This window comes from Schistocerca nitens, chromosome 9 (genome assembly GCF_023898315.1).
Source record: "Schistocerca nitens isolate TAMUIC-IGC-003100 chromosome 9, iqSchNite1.1, whole genome shotgun sequence".
NCBI classification, from domain to species: Eukaryota; Metazoa; Arthropoda; class Insecta; order Orthoptera; family Acrididae; genus Schistocerca; species Schistocerca nitens.
Window position 1 is genome coordinate 505635536 of NC_064622.1, and position 7119 is coordinate 505642654.

Below are 7119 nucleotides of genomic sequence, written 5' to 3' on the forward strand. Positions count from 1 at the left end.
CAACAAATACTGGAACAAAATAATGTGCAATCAGAAGAAGAAGAAAATACAGTAATGGACTCAAACATCCCAGAACAAACAAACAAAGAACAACACACACCAAATAAACAATCAGAGGAAATCGAAATCTTGAGACAGCCACCAGAACAAGCACAAATAGAACACGAAGTGACACACATGTTAGATATAGAAGAAAAATTTCAGCTGACATATATAGAATACAAAGACACAAATACAGACATAAGACCATTCTTGCATAGACCACCAAATAACCCACAAGTCGAAACAACAATAAAAACTATCAACACAATCATATACAACAAAATAAATGAAAACACAACTATGGAAGAGTTACAACTACTGGTTTATATAGGAGCACTCACTACACTAAATATACACACTAGACAGAGATCAGAACCAACCAACACACAGAAGAAACCCACAAAACCAGCATGGCAACACAGGCTACAGATCAGAATAGAAAAACTGAGAAAAGACATCGGACAGCTAACACAATTTATAAGAAATGAAATCTCGGAAAAAAAACGAAAAAGGTTAGGTAAAATCTCACAACAAGAAGCGACAGAGCAATTAGACGAAAAGAAGCAGAAATTACAAGCATTAGCCAAACGACTCAGAAGATACAAAAAAAGTGAAAATAGAAGGAAACAAAACCAAACATTCAACACAAACCAAAAGAAATTTTACCAGACAATAGATAACCCAGCTAAATATCGCCCCATAACATGCCTACCAACAATATACAAAATATTAACTTCAGTCATTAAACAGAAATTAATGACACATACAACACAGAACAAAATTATAAATGAAGAACAAAAAGGCTGTTGCAAAGGAGCACGAGGATGTAAAGAGCAACTGATAATAGATGCAGAGGTGACATATCAAGCTAAAACTAAACAAAGGTCACTACACTACGCATACATTGATTACCAAAAAGCTTTTGATAGTGTACCCCACTCATGGTTACTACAGATATTGGAAATATACAAAGTAGATCCTAAATTGATGCAGTTCCTAAACATAGTTATGAAAAACTGGAAAACCACACTTAATATCCAAACAAACTCTAATAATATCACATCACAGCCAATACAGATTAAGCGTGGAATATACCAAGGAGACTCATTAAGTCCTTTCTGGTTCTGCCTTGCTCTGAACCCACTATCCAACATGCTAAACAATACAAATTATGGATACAATATTACTGGAACATACCCACACAAAATCACACATTTGCTATACATGGATGATCTAAAACTACTGGCAGCAACCAATCAACAACTCAACCAATTACTAAAGATAACAGAAGGATTCAGCAATGATATAAGTATGGCTTTTGGAACAGACAAATGTAAGAAAAATAGCATAGTCAAGGGAAAACACACTAAACAAGAAGATTACATATTGGATAACCACAGCGACTGCATAGAAGCGATGGAAGAAACGGATGCCTATAAATATCTAGGATACAGGCAAAAAATAGGAATAGATAATACAAATATTAAAGAAGAACTAAAAGAAAAATATAGACAAAGACTAACAAAAATACTGAAAACAGAACTGACAGCAAGAAACAAGACAAAAGCTATAAATACTTATGCCATACCAATATTGACCTACTCATTTGGAGTAGTGAAATGGAGTAACACAGACCTAGAAGCACTCAATACACTTACACGATCACAATGCCACAAATATAGAATACATCACATACATTCAGCAACAGAAAGATTCACAATAAGCAGAAAGGAAGGAGGAAGGGGATTTATCGACATAAAAAACCTACATTATGGACAGGTAGACAATTTAAGAAAATTCTTTATAGAACGAGCAGAAACTAGCAAAATACACAAAGCAATCACTCATATAAATGCATCGGCTACACCACTGCAATTTCATAACCACTTCTACAACCCTTTAGATCACATAACATCAACAGATACGAAGAAAGCAAATTGGAAAAAGAAAACACTTCATGGCAAGCACCCATATCATCTAACACAGCCACACATCGATCAAGACGCATCCAACACATGGCTAAGAAAAGGCAATATATACAGTGAGACAGAAGGATTCATGATTGCAATACAGGATCAAACAATAAACACCAGGTATTTCAGCAAGCATATTATTAAAGATCCCAATACCACAACAGATAAATGCAGACTTTGTAAACAACAAATAGAAACAGTAGATCACATCACAAGCGGATGTACAATACTAGCAAATACAGAATACCCCAGAAGACATGACAATGTCGCAAAAATAATACATCAACAGCTTGCCTTACAACATAAACTTATAAAACAACACGTTCCTACATACAAGTATGCACCACAAAATGTACTGGAGAATGATGAATACAAATTATACTGGAACAGAACCATTATAACACATAAAACAACGCCACATAACAAACCTGACATCATACTCACCAATAAAAAGAAGAAATTAACACAACTAATCGAAATATCCATACCCAATAAAACAAATATACAACCCCCCAGGGGGTCCCCAACTCTTTTGTGGACACGTGTGTAGCGAGCACGGGACCCCGAGCTAATGTGGCTCTCCTTCCTTTCCGGGCTGCATACCTTCCCTTTCCGCATCCTTCCCCGTCCCTCATCTTCGCCCACCCCCCTCCCCCCACGCATATGGTTCTTTCCTTCCCTTTCTCCCCCTCTGGGAGTATGGTTTGTGCCTACGTCCTGAGATGGACGCTCGAAACTTTTACCATTTCCTTGCTTTCTACGCTTGCAAGTCTTCGTCCTTCCTCTGTCCTTCTCTTTTCCTTCCCTCTTCTCTTTGCCCTTTTCTCCGCTGCGGCGTTTGAGACCCCTCTTCTTTCCTTTCCTTTCTCTTTTTTCCTCCCTGTGCGTGTCTGAAGGCCGACCCACGCACTTCCATGCGTAGCCGGTGACTGGGTAATGCGTAATTCGCCGTCCAGGGTAGACAGGTAGGACACGTACGTACCTCCCTGGTAACGGCCAGGCCCAGGTAGGGGTGATTACCCGAGCTGATACCTTCCGAAAGTGCCGATTGGTCCCTCCGTCCGTTTGTCGGGAGGTGTGACCTGAGGTGTGAACAATCACCTAAGGCGGGAGTGCCCTCAGTGAGGGCCCCCACAAAGTAGGAGCGCGCCATCGGAGACGCCGGTAATCATGGGGGATTCTTCCGCAATGGTTTCCTCACCTTCCACTATGTCTGCTCACAAGCGTAAGTTCACTGAGTCTCAGCCACAGACAGTTCTTCCATCCTAGCCACAGTTCCTTGTTGTTTCTCGGTCTGACGAAGGTCACGACTTCTCCACGGTCAACCCTTTCATTATTCAGAAAGGTGTCGACGCAATTGCAGGTCCTGTAAAGTCTTGTTCCAGATTACGGAATGGCACCTTGTTGTTAGAAACAGTCAGTGCCCTCCAAGCACAAAAATTGCTGCGTACTTCACTGCTCCACACCTTCCCTGTCCGGGTTGAACCGCACGGCACTTTAAATTCCTCGCGTGGCGTCGTTTATACACGCTCCCTCGATGGATTGTCTGACGAAGAAATTCAGCACTACCTGTCTGACCAGGGCGTAACGGCTGTTCATAGAGTTATGAAAAGGGTTGACACGAACATCATTCCAACCCGCACTGTCTTCTTGACATTTGACAAAGTTCAACTCCCATCGAAAATCAAAGCAGGCTATGAGATAATTTCCGTTCGCCCTTACGTCCCAAACCCTACGCGTTGCTATCCATGTCAGCGGTTTAATCACACCAGCCAGTCCTGTTCCACTCCGGCCAAATGTGTTACGTGTGGCAAGGATGCCCATGAGGGTGCTTGTCTACCTCCATCCCCTCGCTGCATCAACTGTATGGGTGACCACGCTGCTTCCTCTCGAGATTGCCCCGTTTTTAAGGACGAAAAACTCATCCAGGAAATTAGAGTGAAGGAAAAGGTGTCGACCTTTGCTGCTCGAAAATTATTCGCCAGTCGACAGCCCACCGTGCCTCAGACAGGCAAATACAGCACTGTCCTTGCTTCTCCTCGGCCAACAAAGGAGGAGGCCACGCAGACTTGCGACCTCACCTTTAGTGCCACGGTCGTCAGATCGGCCAGCGCAAAGATCGCACGTTCAACCTCACCACTTTCGCCTGCCCACTCTATGGCTCACCCTTCGTCGGGTTCTGCTAAATCTCGAGCCCAAAAGTCAGACACCAAGTCTTCGAAAAAAGAGCATACTCGTGAAGAGTTTTTACGTACCGCAATTTCACAACCATCGGTTCCTCCTTCATCTAAACATCATACTTCCAAGAAGGCTACAAAGAAACCAGTTCCTCTCCTTCTCCGCCGTGTCCCATCTACAGCGCCACCTGGCGGAAATCGCCCGCGGCCATGCCATTCCATGCTGTCGGTCGCAAGCTCTGAGCAGTCGTTGAGTTGACAGCACCCTTGGTCACAATCTATTTTCTTTTCACCCTATGTTCATTATCCACTGGAATATCCGCGGCATTCGAGCCAATCGGGATGAATTGTCGATCCTCTTACGATCCTACTCGCCGGTCATCTTCTGTCTTCAGGAAACAAAGCTGTGTCCCCATGACCGCTTTGTTCTCCCTCATTTTCAGTCCATCCGATATGACCTCCCCTCTGTTGAAGGCACTCCAGCCCATGGAGGACTCACGATTCTTCTCCATGATACTCTCCATTATCACCCAATCCCCTTAAACAGTTCCTTCCAAGCTGTCGCCGTCCGTCTTTCCCTTTCCGGATACACGTTCTCTCTTTGTACTGTATACATTCCATCGTCCACACCAATGGCACGAGCTGATCTCCTTCATCTCGTTACTCAGCTTCCACCCCCCTATTTGCTGGTTGGGGACTTCAATGCCCACCACCCGCTTTGGGGATCTCCACATCCTTGTCCACGTGGCTCCCTATAGCTAGACGTCTTCCACCAAGCGGATCTAGTTTGCCTCAACACTAGGGTCCCCACATTTTTGTCTGCCTCCACGACAAATTTATCTCATTTGGACCTTGCGGTCGGTACTGTTCCGCTAGCTCGGCACTTCGAATGGTTCGCCGTTGATGATACACACTCGAGTGACCACTTTCCATGTGTCCTTAGACTGCAGCCTCAACTGCCATATATGCGCCCGCGATGCTGGAAGTTTGCCCAAGCTGATTGGACACTTTTTTCGTCTCTAGCGACATTCGATGACCGTCGTTTTCCCAGCGTCGACGATGAGGTCACACATATTACCGACGTTATTCTTACAGCTGCGGAACGTTCAATACCACGCACCTCCGAATTGCCCAGGCGCCCCCCAGTTCCTTGGTGGAACGAGGCATGCCGTGACGCAATACGTGCGCGGCGACGTGCTCTTCGCGTTTTCCGCCACCATCCTACTTTGGCCAACTGTATCCGCTATAAGCAGTTCCGTGCGCGATGCCATCGTGTCATCCGCGATAGCAAGAAGGCAAGCTGGAAATTCTTTATTAGCTCATTTAACACCTTCACTCTCTCCTCAGAAGTTTGGCGTCGCAATTTCAAACTCATTGGGTCAGCACTTTGCTGAGATTTCGAGCTCTTCAAATTACCCGCCAGCGTTTCTCCCGAAGAAACGTGCAGCGGAAGTGCGACATCTTGCTTTCTCCTCTCAAAATCACGAAAGCTACAATACTGTTTTCTCCATGCGGGAATTCCAACATGCCCTCTCTTCTGCTCGCTCCTCCGCCCCAGGACCGGATGGTATCCATGTCCAAATGTTGCTGGATTTATCAACCCATAGTCTGCGTTACCTCCTTCGCCTTTATAATCGAATTTGGACAGACAGTACTTTTCCCAGACGATGGCGTGATGCAATCGTCGTTCCTGTTCCGAAACCTGGAAAGGACAAACATCTCCCCTCTAGCTATCGCCCCATTTCTCTCACGAGTAGTGTCTGTAAGGTTTTGGAGCGTATGGTGAATTACCGTTTGGCTTGGTGGCTGGAATCCCGCAGTCTTTTAACACTTGCCCAATGCGGATTCCGAAAGCATCGTTCTGCAGTTGACCATCTTGTTGCTCTCTCCACTTATATCATGAACAATTTTCTCCGGTAACGCCAAACGGTAGCAATATTTTTTGATCTGGAGAGAGCATACGATACCTGTTGGAGGACAGGCATCGTCCGCACACTGTTCTCTTTGGGCTTTCGAGGCCGGCTGCCCCTTTTTCTTCGCGAATTTATGGCACAGCGCACATTTATGGCACAGCGCACATTTATGGCACAGCGCACATTTAGGGTGCGGGTGAACACTACTCTCTCCCGCACTTTCTCCCAAGAAAACGGGGTACCCCAGGGCTCTGTGCTGAGTGTTGTACTGTTTGCCATCGCTATAAATCCAATTATGGATTGTCTCCTTCCTGATGTCTCGGGCTCCCTCTTTGTGGACGATTTTGCGATCTACTACAGCTCTCAACGGACCAGCCTTCTTGAACGACGTCTTCAAGGTTGTCTCGATCGCCTCCACTCTTGGAGCATCGAAACCGGCTTCCGTTTCTCTCCCAGTAAGACCGTTTGTGTTAATTTTTGGCGAGGTAACGAGTTTCTTCCACCCTCCTTACATCTAGGACCTGTCAACCTTCCGTTTTCAGACGTCGCTAAATTCTTGGGTCTTATGTTTGACAGAAAACTGTGCTGGTCCTCCCACGTTTCCTATCTTTCGCCTCGCTGTCTGCGATCGCTTAACACCCTTCGTGTCCTGAATGGTACCTCCTGGGGAGCGGACCGAGTGGTCCTTCTCCGCCTCTATCGCGCCTTAGTGCGCTCGAAATTGGATTATGGAAGCATAGTCTACTCCTCTGCTCGGCCGTCTATTCTTCGGCGTCTCGACTCTATCCACCACCGTGGATTACGTTTAGTGTCTGGAGCTTTTTACACTAGCCCTGTGGAAAGCTTTTATGCTGAGACTGCTGAACCTCCGCTGTCCAATCGGCGAGCAGTCCTTCTGAGTCGTTATGCTAGCCATCTGTCTTCCATACCTGCTAATCCAGCCCATGACCTTTTTTCGACGCCTCCTTGGATGTAGGGTATGCAGGCCGCTCCTCCTCCCTACTACCCCCGGGA